This window comes from Amblyomma mixtum, chromosome 10, assembly GCF_055824585.1.
Source record: "Amblyomma mixtum isolate Tamu chromosome 10, ASM5582458v1, whole genome shotgun sequence".
Taxonomy (NCBI): Eukaryota; Metazoa; Arthropoda; class Arachnida; order Ixodida; family Ixodidae; genus Amblyomma; species Amblyomma mixtum.
Window position 1 is genome coordinate 114,121,140 of NC_143021.1, and position 14,490 is coordinate 114,135,629.

Genomic DNA, 14,490 nt, shown 5'->3' on the forward strand with positions numbered 1-14,490 from the left:
CGAGTTTTGGAAGGACACCTCTCCATTGGCTTCTACACAGTATTTAACAGATTCAAGCAGCTCAGCATAAGGTAGAGAGTAAAAAATTCCCTGAACATCGACTCAGAACGAACCTAATATTGGGTTGTGGTCGAAGAACCTCTAACATTTTCTGAATTTTTGGTAGCGAGTGGTTTATGCATCACTAGCTTATGCGAAAAGTTCTGAAGAAACAAAGTGACTTGTTCTCCCATGAGCCTTTTTCGCTTGAAAAAGTCCTGAGTGCTGCAGTCACTTCGTATTATTGAAGAGAAAAATTTGTTTAACGAGTTGCCTTTGCACTTGCTTACAGGCTTGGCGATCTCCCAGTCCTAAATCACTGCACAACTTTGTATCCTTTGTCTTACTACGCCACTCTGAATCTGCCTAATGATCACCTCCCATGCGTTTCCACTTAATACACCTTCATGTACAATAACACCCTCCGTCTTTATCTGCCTGTAAAAGATGTAGGTCTTTATCTCTAAAAATTCAACCACATCGATTAGGACATGCTTTTTTCGTGCTGCCGGTAGCCTGTGGGTGGTCTTAGCTAAACTGTCCACCCCTTCGAAAATGCAGCGTTCTTGATTCTCACTGTGACCATTCGTGGCGATTCTTCTATTGATTGCCAACAGTTCATTGCTTTGCATGGAACACTCTTTGTCGTGCCTCGACCCTTTCACGAAAAAGGCCATAACACTCTCTGGAACTTGGACTCAGCCGAGCGTAGTCACAGTCCGTTTTTCTTGGTCGCCATTCCGCTTCTCCGTCCACTTCAACAGTTGATTAATCGTGACGTTCCACAGAGCCTCCGTGTGTTGTGAGCCTTAATAGGATCTTTATTGTAGTGCGTGGTGATGCACGTTTACCAGTCATGGCGTGAGACTATCTGATGCGCATGCGATGAATTTTATGTTATATTTGTAGGTGAAAACCACTGAAAAATCCAGTTGTTAGTTTGCGGTCTACCTGTGATCTTGTCTATGTGTCGTCATTTCTGCTTAAAAAACAGTCATTTCGAATAAGTGCTCAAGTTCAGACCACTTCATGGTCCATTGGGGTTCAAACTCATCGCGGCCTGGAGAAATGCTATCAACTCCTCAGGGCCACTACGAGCCCTGAATGTTTCAAGAGCTAATTTCTTTATCAATCGCTTTTCCAGCTTACCACATCGCATCTAAAGACGCTGTTACAACGTTTTGTCGTTGACTATTGCGAAGAATGTCGTATTTCAGTTCCTTTCTCGTTGTTGTCTTCTGCCCGTGCTTTCTACTGTTTCCGTAATATCTGTTTCTTGAAACAAATCCATCAGGAATGAATGGTGCAGATGTTGGTCAAATGTTTAGGGGAATATTCCAAGGTTGAGTAGATTTGTAATAAGGGAGTAATTACTAACTGACATCCACCCGAGCGCAGCCATACGGCAGCAAAGAAAAGCTATACAGCTTTCTCAGAAACTTCGTAGTTATAGAAAAATTCGTCCTGGTCCGAGGTTCGAAACCAGGACTACTGCTTCACCGGAGCAGTCGCTCTTCCAATTGATCTAACCGGGACGGCAAGCTTATGCAGAAATTTAGTGCGGGTATTTTGTTTGAAAATTCTTTACCATGTCACATTATCTTGTATTACTATCCGCTATCACTCGGTGCCCTTGAACGTCATCGAATCTACAGAAAAAATTGACAAGTGAAACTAATTGTCATGCTGCCCGCCTCCATGCAGCCGTCGTAGTGTTTACGTTATCGATGGAAATATTGGACTGAGCTAATCAAAGTTTTCGCTGGTGCGGTGTCGGTATATACGAGTGTTTCCTGCTTTCGAATGGGGTTGCTCGCGCTATTCGGCGGCTGCCCGAAGTGATCTGGCCAAAACAAATTGGATCCAAATCTTTGGCCTTGTAAGGTAGCGGGAAGACCAGGTTTTCCTTACACCGAAGGAATCTGTGGATACTGTAGCGGAGTGTTTTCATTGTCGTACGACAGGGGAGGGCGGTAGCATTACAGAAAAACTAGCGCCATACCACGCACACCACCAGAAAAGAACGAGGACGAGACACAAGGCCTAAGTCGCAACTGAAATTTTCTTGAAGCCAGGAAGCCCCTTATATAAGGTGAATTTTGAAGGTGAAAAAAGGGTGACATGGATGAGAAGGTGAGGAAAGGCAACCATCTGGGAACGCAGAAACATGCAGGCAGCCAAAACTCGCAAATGAAAAAGAACTGTTACCTGATAGCAGAATCTAGAAAATTGAACTCGGAGCCAAAAAGAGATAAAGATTTGGCTGTAGGTGTGTGGTGACACACCTACAGCCAAATTTCTTTGTGTAAAACTCCTCCAGCCTTACACGTGCAGTTTTACTGTACTTTTTGCGAAGAATCTTCGTATAATCTAACCGAGCCTCGCACCCGCCGCAGCTCATTACGTGCGAAACCAAATGTGCGTACTTATCTTTCAAATCTGGTAAATTTCGGGCATGGTCCCCCAAACGCTCGTTGATGCAGCAGACAGTATGGTCGACGTAACACTTCCCACGTGTTAAGGGCATAGCGTAGACCACTCCACAGGAACACTTCAAAAACGAAGAATCGTGCTTCATCTGGCAACCGCGCTTTCTTGAGTTGCAGATTCGGGGGCACATCTTTTCCGGCTTGTCAAGAACCGAAAAGACGACACTTATGCCGTACCTGTTGGCCACTTTCCTGAAGGAGTGTGAGGTTTTCTCCACGTAAGGCACACCTAGTGAGTTCTGCGTCCTGCAACGATCCTCTCCGGTATTTTAAGTTTTTGATGGAGGGTCTCGCAAACAGCAACCAACACAGAGCAGGGGAACCCTGCCGCCGAAATTCGGCTCATCTGATTTTGAAACCTATCTTGTACCTTGTGTGGGACGATTTCTTGAGTGAAGACTCCAGGCAATGCGACGCTTTTGCTCTCTTTACGGTCTTAGAGTGTATAGAATCGTATAGCAAAATATCTTGTTTTGCATGCGGGTAATAACCCCAGCAAACGTGTCTTCATTGAAGGTCACTTTCATGTCTAAACACTATAAAACATTAGTGTCAGGTAGTTCATGGGTTAACGCGACCCAATTCCATGCTTGTCAAAAGCATTTAACGCCTACTCTAAAGGAGTAGGCGAAGGACGCCTGGTTTTTAAAAGCCCTAAAAAATCGTCCCCATCGATAAAGAAAATGTCGCAAACGATCGGGTCAACGCTGGACCCTATACACACACCGTTGCGTTGCAAACAAGGCAGGTTGTCAAAATGTATAAAAGTAGAACCTTTATCGCTTTATTGCAAGTTTGGCTAAATTAGGCAAGAAGTTAGGAAAGTGAAATATATACAGAGGAAGACAGAGTCTATATTTGGACCAGAAAAAAAGAAAAATATGTTCCAGCCACACCTTTATGCCTAGACGGGAAAATACAATGCGAGATAACCGTCGTTCAGGTGATCCTTTCGGCTACCCTTACACGTCGATGCTCTCAGACATGGCTCAAACGCCAAAATAAACTTTTATCTGCACAGTTTAGCGCCCAGCATGGCTAGATTTGTCTCGGCGGACACCACGTGTATTCAGGAACCCCTATCGACGAAACTGATCTCAATCTGTATGTTAAAATGCACGTGCATGGCCGGGATTTACTTCAAATGAGACTGTCAATCAGCTGTCACCGTCCAAAGCAGCAGTGCAGTCACTGTGCTCCAGTTCATGTCAGGGTTGCATTTCTTTCCCTCGTAGAGAATTTGGTATATAAGAGCTTACGGGGGCGATACGGTTTCGTGTCAGACTGCCCGATCAACCACAAGCAGCAACGGTAGGTGAGGTGTCCTCTTGTTGCGATGTTCTGATATGTGCAAGTGTTGTTACAAACGGAAAGGGATATTTTGTGAATGTATAAGTTCTGTGCCAACTTTGGTAATTCTGTATCGAAGTTCGAGGCCACATACCGAAAAAAAATTTTGGCGTAGGCTGTATTCTAATGACAGACTGGGGTTTACTCTTCGTACAATTTGTTAACAATTTTTCGGAAAGCTTAAATTAATGAGGCTTGAGAGTGCGATTTTCAACTGAATTCCTCTGACATTTTCCCTGACCTGTGATCGACTGTTTTTGTGTTCATGCTGCCTATGTGTCGCCTTTTCAGTACAGGCTTTGATGATTTCCTGTGATGTAAATTGTGTTTCAAGTATGTTAATTTTACAGCCTACTGCCATGAACAAAAACATACACATAGACAATAAACATGGTATTGGCGCGCTACTCCAGCACAAATTATGAAAGCGTTCGGAAAAGTCGAACCAGCGCATAAACAGTGTTCGAAATTCAGAAGACCGTGGTGCCCTGAACGTAACTGAAGTGTGCTGATTTGTTTTTCACCCACACAGAAAAATGAGAGGTCTCACAGGATATCTCCTCTGCGCCATTCTAATAGCAGGTAAGCATGGGCGGAAAGCTGCGCATTGATGAGGATTGCAATTTTAGAGTAATTTAAAAAACCCTTTGTGGAATATTTCAACTAATACTCTCCCAATAGTTGTCATCTGTGCCGTAAAAGCAGCCAGTCTTTATATTATGTAGTCTATGATACATCCTCGACCGAGTCAGCCTTGGAAATGTCTGCTTCCACAATTTTAGGACATTGATTAAGTCTGTTCTTTGGCGTCCAGTGATAATTGTTTTCCATTTGCATACAGTTTGTGATAGGAGACCAAACGGGACAGGTAAACTCATTTCCTCCTGTTAAAGTGAAGCAAGCTTCTTTGGGATCATAACGGTATCAACGCTGTCTTGTACATGTCGTGGAAACGTAGGTCGTGGAAAAAGGAACTAAAACGCATTTACCTGAACATAAAACGAATGTTAAAAGTATTTCTTCCTAGCACTTTAACCTCTAAATTATATCGAAAAATTTACGAAACTCGTGAATTTTTGAACTGCTCATAAATTTATCCATACAATTTTCATTCAGAAAATACAGCATTTAAATATTTTAATATTAAGGTACAAAAATATAAAAAAGAAAAAAAGCAGCTCTTGAGGGGGCTTTATTTAAATACATGCAAATATAAAAGGCTACAATGGTCAGAATTGTGTTGTATTTATTCCTTTCAATACGCCGGAACACAATCCGAGGTGCATACATATCGCTCCGTCCTGCACAAACAAGGTTTCAGCATTAATTGTTACCGTGCACTATCAGCGCATCACAATCTTCGTCGTCGCTCCAGTCATCTGAAGCCGCTTCCAGTTCGCAAACGAACTCAGGGCCACTGTCGCAAAGAGATTCTACAACTTTCTTACGCTTCAGCTCAATCGCTTATCTTCCCTTCGCATTTCATGTCCTGTACATGGTCATTTTTTGTGCTGATTTCAACTGATATGGGTTGCTAATTACCCGTAGCGGTCACAGACGCGCCCTTCTAGGGCGTAAGTTTAACGCGAGTGTCCGAATTACGCAATGCTTTGGTGGTCTTTACTATGCAAACTATGCGATTGATGAAGAGCGTCCTTGACGCTCAATAGGGGGACCAAGTCTCATGTGCTTAACTGGGCGCTATGCAGAACGCCCGACGCAATCTGTGAGCGTGAGTACTCAGCCACTACGGCCTAAAAGTTTACAAACGCTTAGTAGAGATAGAATATGACTGAGTTGTTTTTCCGGTCCATGCCATGAAGCGTATCATTGACCTCTCGCGTTCTTGCGTCCAGTTAAGCGAACGTTTTCGGTAGCCTTCGCAGATGCTGAGGCTTCTAATCCTTTCTAAGAAAAACTTTCACACAAACACTGCATACCGAGATTATGTCTGTTTGGAACCGCAACTCCTTTTGGAGCAAAAGTGCCTGTGGTGAAGAGCGCAAGGGAACGCTAGGTGAGAAGGAAGGACAGCTGGATCTCCGCTACATACAGAATCGTCTTTACACACCGCAACACACAATGGAAAAGAAAGAGCGGATACCACGAGCGCTGGCTATCTACTCAGGTATTACTAAGCTTTACAAGAAATATATAATGAAGGAAGCGATACAAGACAAGGTAAAATGAGACCCGGAAGCACATGCAACAGTCAACGCCCAGTTCCACGCCGTTACGCAGAGAAGTAATCAATTTCCTTTTCAAGCAATCTAACAGAAGATTTTCTGACGCAACTCTAACCCCTATACCTGATAGCCATCGCCTCGAACGCCTTCCTTGCTTTCTGAGATTTTTATTTTTTAATTGTGTGCGTGCTGCTCAACAAAGATGCACATTTTCTTGATTCGCAATTCTTGCAATCAAGAAAATATTGTTGCCCGTTTCCGACTGTTGTGATCTACGGTGTTCTCTCATTCTTGTATTTGCACACCGACCAGTGTGTGCAACATGTTTTTCCGCCGGACAATGGCACTTCATACACAACTCCGCACAACAACGCAAGCGGAATAAACCTAAGTTAAAATCAGCGCTCGTGGTTTGAGGTCCTTCTTGTCCCTTTTGTTTTGCGATGTGTAAAACCACTTCTGAGTATGTACCAACTTGTCCAGATCTCCGCCCTAAGGACTCCTACAACTGTTTCCGTTAGAGCGAGGTACATTCTTTTTCTCATCGAGTAACTTCACAACAATTTGTTTCCATAGTCCAGCCATAGTCCTATCTACGTGTAATACTCAAAGATGCTTAACGTTGGCCACTATTCAGAAAAGCCACCAAGTGTGCTGCAGATATAGCGGCTACCGTCCCGTCTTGTAAAGCAATATCACTAACGTATCGGTCCCGCTTTCTGAGGACGACGCTTCCCAAGACGGCCTCTTATAATACAGACTCCAAGCATTTTTTTTTTTTTTTTTGGGGGGGGGGGGGGGGGGGGCGGAGGCGGGAGGTGTTCTAAGTACTCATACGTTGTTCGATTTCCTCTACCCTTCCTGAAGTCATCACAATGGTTGGTTATACATATAAAATTCTTCCCTAATGATTATGACTACTAAGGACTATTCAGGGACTGGTCATCTTGCTTGGCTAGTGACATGAGCAGCCTTCCTTTTCCGAAGTTTAATTTGCATCACTGTTTTGCCAACCATAAATTATTACCATTTACAACGCCTACTTCTTTTTCATTATCATTATATTCATGATTTTCAAGTCCTTTCAAAATACCTCGGAATCAGCGACCACGCAAAGGGCAAAACGGTTCTAGTTTCTTGCTGTATTCTTCTCATTTGCAGTGACTCTGCTTGTTATTGCGCCAGAAGCAAGCCCAGCTGGGTTACATCAGCTCTACGGGAGGAACGACTTCCGAAGTGAGGAGCCACTTCCCGAGCCTACTGAATAAAAGCGCCTGATGAATTCCCCGATGATCGGAGGAGTTTCTCCTTCACAATAAAAAAATTCATCCGCATCCATCTGGTCGAATCCTCGAGTTCGTGGCGAGAGTACAAGAAAGGGTAGTCAAGGTGCCAAAGATTGTAGCAACAGTGCGAAGCATGGTCGCCAAGGTGAAAAACATGGCGTCTAAGGTTAAGCAAAAAGATTCCGGGCCGACGTCGTGGTGCTTAGTGGCACGCATAGTGAGGCAGAGAGTGCCCACGTTGTAAGTATCCATACCAGAGTTCACTCTGAACAGAAAGGGGTAAAAAGGGTGTAAAATTGTCGTCTGGAGGACACCCTTTAAAAAAGGGCTAGAGGACAGCTTACTCCCCTTTTACTCCCATGCAGATGCATTCGTGTTTAGAGTGTTGGATGTCCCCATAGGGTAGCGATGTGCATGGTCTTCTTCTCTTCGAAAGTGCACCATGGTGCTTTGCTAAGAACATTCATTGCTTCATGTCTCGTGGGAGATGCACATGCTATCCTATTTCTACAGAATTGACGCCTGAACGATAGTGTAACATTGTGGGCACCTTTAAATGTATAATAGGTGATGTTTTCTGTTCATTTCGACAGATTCTTTTTTATATGCCGAAATTCGGGGTATAGAATTGTTGTAAACATGCACGGCATGGACAACAAGACCTTTAGCTGTAGTTATTGTAGACATAACGGCAGAGACTAATGCCAGGTCTGCAAAATTTGAACACTTTTTTTAAGCACACTGTAGACCTGACATTGCACTCAAAAGCGGCATTCAAGCCATTAGCGACAGGACTGCGTAGTAGTGCTATCAGTTCAAGGCAGTGCAGCGGCGAGAAAACGAACACATCGGCATCGAGAATGCAAAAACCGAACATAGTTCCCAAACTTGCGTCCTGTATATATGAAAACTTTACCCGTTCATGGTACTCAGTGGGTGCTGGTGAGAAAAAGACACGCAGTGCGGGTGTGTTATCGCCCGGATCTTTCCCAGCCACATAAGAATTTGTTACGCCAAATACAGCGCACTCTGTGCGGCCGCAGTATCAGTTGCGAGTTGGCGCCAGTGCGACGACTGCCGGTGGAAGGATGTACAAAGAACGCGGTGCCACACTTGGCACTGCTAAGCGATTACATTATTTGCCGTCGACGGCAAAGCCGTGCCACGTGACCTGGCGAGCCGCAGAAGTAGCAAATCGTGTGGTTGTTAGGCGTGCGCCAGGAGTTTCCCAGTTGAGCTGGCGGTCGAGTGTTATCAGTCGGGCCCGAGGAGGTTCGCAGATGAGCAGGCGGTGGAATGAAAGCAGCGGGCTCTCGAACGGGACCAGGAGGCGGGGCATAAGTAGGTGGTCGTGGTCGCGCACCAGCCTCCGCATATGTCAGCGGGGCCGCGAGTGGTGTGGGCTGAGGGGCTTGCGGGAGGGCCTCAGCGACCTGTTCGTGAATGCTTGCCTCAGATTCGGAATGATGTGTGGTGATGGCTCTTGACGGCTTCAAATAAGCGGGAGCTGCCGAGCAACTTCTTCACGGATGAAGCTCTTGATTTGCGGCAGGAGCGAGGACTGCTCTCTTGCATCGCTCAGGCTAGCAAACTAGTCGATGTTCGTGGTGTGTTCGCGTGTCAGAGCCTTCTGCTTGCGTAGTTCGTCGAAGCTCTGACATAGGGTGACGACTTCCAAGACGGTGCGCAGGTCTCGCGCCAACAACATCTGAAAGGCGTCGTCATCAATGCCCTTGAGAACATGCCTGATCTTGTCGGCTTCGGACATCTGTGCGTTCACCCTCTTGCACAGGTCCACGGCTTCCTCGATGCAACTCGTGAAGTTCGCTCCTACCTGCTGCGACCGCGCAGGCAAGCGCTGTTCGGCACGGAGTTTTCTGACAGCCGAGCTGCCGAATACCTGTGAGAAGTTCGCTTTGAAAACGGACCGTGATGCCTCGTCGTTCCGATACCACAGATTCCCCACGCCCGTCAAATAGAAAATCACATTGTTTAGCTTGGTTTCCGCGTCCCACTTATTGTATGCGCTCACCCGCTCATACGATGTGAGCCAATCTTCAACGTCATGCTCGTCCGTGCCACTGAAGATAGCGGCGTCTCGGTGGCGGAGGGAACCAGCACAGACGACGGCGGCCGGGCTCACTTTTATGGCTTGGTGGTTCGAAGGCATAGCGGTAGGGGGTAGCGTTCGGCTGCAGAGTTCCAGGGCGAGAGGATATACCCCGGCACATGCACCAAATATGAGGTGGGATTTATTCGGTGAGGCTCCTCAATGGGAGCAGGGCCAACAACAGTCCGGGGTTAGCGAGTCCAGCCAGGAGAGTGCACCGGGCGACGGCCATGTGGCTCGCGCTTCTGTCAGTCGTTTTCCTTACCATTAAGACAGACATTCAGGAATTCTGCGAAGAAAACGGCATGCGTACACTTCTCTTCCGCGCTATTTTCAATGTTTATTGCTTTAAATTTGGGTCACAGGCTCTCCATAGAGCTAGATGCCTAGGCACAGATTACTTATTTTTCATTTAATAAGCTATGTTATGGCTGGCTAATGTAGCCTTAGAGGTCTTAACCAATTTATGTTCCTCTAGTATGATATACGCTGTTCTCAATTGACTCAGTGAATCTCGATTGTGCTAGGTAGGTCAGAGATATATTTTTTCTTCCTCAAGAAATGCTACGACAAGCAGTTGTCAGCCACTTCACTTGAAAGCACCACATCAAGTGCTCTGTGAAAAGATACAAACATTCTTTTATGTTTGGAGGTGCAGCAGCCACAACAGCAATTATTATTGGCCTGCATATGAGGATGCAAGTGTTGGCTACGTTCAAGAAAAGAATATTTTAATGCGTTTGCAGCTGGCACTGTGCGTCTTAATGACGGTGGTGTAAAAACGTGATGGCTTCTTGTATACGGTGGTATAGTGCACCAGCCTTGCCTGAAAAAGCGCTAACACTGCTGATGCAGTGACACCACAGTGATGGTAGGCAGTATCTTGCTCCTGAGAGCTCAAAGCAAAAATTCAGGGGGCACTTTGGCTCTCTAAAGTGCTGCAAGGCGAAAGCGTTTCCTGGCGCACTGTTTGTTTTTATTTATTGCTTTTCATTTTTTTTCTGTGTTTGTTACTTTTATATTTTTTATTTTCATTTCTTATTATTTTATTGTTTTCATTTTTATTGATTTCCTTATTTTTATTTTTCCTTTCCTTCATTTTATTCCTTTTATTTTACTTATGAAACCCATGCATTCACTAGATGCGCCTTTATTCATGCTCCAACCATGAGCCTTCGTGGCGGAGTGGTAGTGTCTCCGCTTCAAATTCCGAAGGCTCTGGTTCGATTCCCACCCTCGGCGCAGTTTCATTTTAAGCAGTGACTCCGAAAGGCGGACAAATCTGCCGAGCATTCTCGGTTTTTTTTGCGTAAAAGACACGACACAAAAGAAACGAGGTAGACAGGACAAGCGCTTACTTGAGTTGCTAGGAGTTGTTAGTAAGCGCTTGTAATGTCTACCTCGTTTCTTTTGTGTCGTGTCTTTTGCGCACAAAAACCCAGAATGCTTAGGCACCAACTAGCCTGCAAAAGCATATTCGCAAATCTGCCGACGCGTCTTGTCGACACGGCTGCCGATGCGTCTGTCGACACCGCTGTCGACACGGCTGCCGACAGCGTCTACTAACGACAGTATGAGGCATTAAAGGCTTTCGCCTTGAAAGTGCACTAAAGAGGAATCTGAACTTGTCTTTTTGCTGCGGGAACTCGATCTACACGTTCCGAGCTTTCTTAGAAACTTCGTTTTATTGCCCTGTGGAGGAGGAGCTAAACTTTATTAAAGAAGAGGTCTTAGGCTCGGATTGGGGTGATGTTCCCCTCCCCGCGGTGGGCCGCACGCCAGGTGGCCGACCGACGATGTCGTTCGGCGACCTCTTCGGCTCGCTCTGTGACTCGAAGTTGAACCTCCGGGTCCGAGCTGAGCAGCGCGGCCTCCCACTGTGATTGGGTAGACAGCTGCAGACTGTGCGATGGCTTGTCTTGAGTACATGAGTATTGGATGTGCGGTGTGTCTGCCTTTTGGTGCCCACAGAGAGAACAGACGGGGCTGTACTGCTCCGGGGACCATATGGAGTACATGTACGGATTAAAGAAAGTGTCTGTTTGGAGCTGCCGCCAACTGACTTGTGTTTTACTCAGGGATTTATGTGGTTCTGGGAAGATCTGTCTTTCTTTCTTGAAGTGGGTAGTAATTTCTTTGTAGGTTGTCATTCGCTCCTTGGCCGACCTGAGCTCGGGGTAGCGCACCTCCCGGTTAACCACGAATCATCGGGCAAATTGGTGCGCCGCCTCGTTTCAAGGATGGTCCGAATGGGCGGGGACCCAGATCAATGTTATGTGGCGGGTATTGGAAATTTTTTGTAAGATTTTGATGGCTGCTGAGTGGGCCCTTCCTATTGCAAAATTTCGAATTGCTGTTTTGGAGTCACTTATGATGTATTTGGCAGTGGTAGAGGTAATGGCTAAAGCGATGGCAGCTTCTTCGGCCTTCTCCGGAAATTTTGTTTTATCTATTGTCGCCGATGCAAGGGGAGAACCTCGATGATCGACAACTGCCAGAGAAAAGGCGTCTCTGCGCGCATGTTCTGCCACGTCCACGTGCGCCGTGTCTTTCTGAACTGAAAATCTTTCGTGAAGTTTTTGTGCCCTAGCCTTTCATCTATCCGTATCGTAGTGTGGATGCATGTTTTTGGGCAGAAGAGGGACTGTTAAGTGTTCGTGCACGTGTCTTGGAATTGGCAAGATGTGTGTACGGATTCCTTCATATTGTATTCCTGCTTTCTTTAGGATGAAACGTCCCGTTTCAGTGCCTGATAGTCTTTCATATTGTGCGGTGAGGTGTGCTTCTATCATTTCCGCTAAGGTGTTATGAATTCCTAACTGTAACAGTTTTTCATTTGGAGTATGACGAGGGAGGTTGAGCGCAATTTTGTAGGACTGTAGTTAGAAAATCCTGGTCGTCTCTTTCTCTCACTGTGAGGGTGACGTATGGTGTAGTGTAGTTGACTCTGCTAAGAACGAAGGCTTGTATTAGTCTCCTGGTCTCGGCTTCTTCAACTCCTCCTCGCCTATTCACGATGCGTCCGATGAGGAAAGAGATTTGGTTGACAGTGTTTCTCAGTTTCTTAATTAACGTGTCGTTTTTTTTTTGTTTCACTGTATCAGCATTCCTAAAATTCTTAGTGTTTCCACTTCTGGGATGGCTGCCCCTTCCACGTAGATTTTGATCTCAGGCGCTTTATTTTTCCTTTGACGCTTTGGGTATAGGATGAGGACTTCAAGTTTTTGGGGGGGGAACACGCGAGTCCCGCGGCTTGTGCCTCCTCTACTACTACATCTGCCGCTTGTTGTAGCGTGTCTTTTATCGTGGCGATAAAAGATACGCTTGGTGGTGGTCACCCTTTGGTCCCCTTGGTGGTCCAAAGGGTGATATCGTCCGCGTGCAAAGAGTGTTCTAGGTCTGGGATTTTTGGGAGTGCGTGTGCCATTTTGATGAGGGTTATATTGAATAAGAAGAGGGAGAGGACCGATCCTTGCGGCGTTTCTCTGTCTCCTAAACTGAAGGTGTCGGATTTGATTGCGCCCATTTGAATTTTAGCCGTTATATCGGAGAGAAAGTCCTTGATGTAGTTAAACGCTCTATCGCCCACATTCAACGGTGAAAGAGGTACAAGGATTGCTTTGTGTTTGACGTTATCAAACACTTTTGTTAAATCTAGAGCTAGGATTGCCCTGGTGCTCCTTTCTTGCTCCTGAGATAGGACTTCGTTTGCTAGTCTGAGCATCGTGTCCTGTGTTGATAAATGTGGTCTAAAGCCAATCATGGTGTGTGGATATAAATTCTCTTTGTGCATGTGAGACTGGAGTCTGTCTAGTATGACGTGCTCTATCAGTTTTCCTATGCAAGATGTAAGCGAAATAGGTCTGAGGTTTTCGAGCGCGAGCTTTTTGCCCGGTTTTGGGATGAATTGAACGATGGCATGTTTCCAAGCCGCTGGGAATTTGCCCTCCCTCCAAAACTCGTTCGCAAAGTCCGTGAGTGCTGCGATGGAAGCGTCGTCTAGGTTTCCGAGTGTCTTCTTTTTGATGCTGTCTTCTCCCGGGGCGGATGCCGTGCGTATCTTATGGAGGGCTGCTCTTATTTCCGCTATTGTTATGTCAGCGTGTCAGCGTCCAGGAGGGGGTTAGGTTGTCCTTTATAACCTGGTAGTGACTGCGTCTCTCGGGTAGTGCAGAAGTATTTCTGCTGTAGCGTGTTGATAATGTCTTGATCCGTGCCTGAGTCCATGTTTAAAATTTTGGTGATTTCCCTTTGAGTCGTAGCTTTGTTTGATTCCGGATCAAGGAGATGCCGCAGAAGATTCCACGTCTCTCTCGTGCCTAGATTGCCATTTACATTTTCGCAGATATGGTCCCATTGCTGCCTTGCGATTTCTGCGGAGTGGTGTTGGATTTCTTCTGTGAGTGTATCTTGTTTCTAAGCTTTTTGTTGTATTTTTGTTTAAGACATCTTTTTTCTAGGCTTTGCCTTGCCACCCACATGTGTGTAAGTCGGCTGTCAATCGCATTTACGCCTAGGTCATGTACTAGTTCTTTAGTGGCCTTTCCCACATCTGATATGAGGGTTTGTGTCCACTGTTCTAGGTCTGTGATCGGTTCCTGATTTTGGTCGCGGATCGTCCTAAGTTTGTCCCAGTCGGTGATCTTGTTTTTTCTCGGTTGGGGTTTGAGATTGGCAATGGCGATTTTAGGTGCTATGATATTGCCACCGACAAGCGCAGCAGAAAAGCGGGAAGCACAGCGTTTCCTAGGACGAAGCCCGCCGAACCGCCGAGCTCGTGCAGAACAAAGACGACGCGCGGCCACGCACTGAGAGCCAAGGTTCGGCCACCAGGTGGCGCCGGCAGAGTGCCAGCAGTGTGGCATTGCCCCCCCCCCCCCTCTTTCAAGAGGCATCGATCCAATGCCGCACGGGCGGAAAAAAAAATAATGAAGGGAAGGCGGAAAGTGACCGGCGCGAGTGTCTGCGTGAAAAGGGGCTAACGGGAGTAATACGGCTTCAGTCGCGCCACGTGGACTACTTCGGACGTC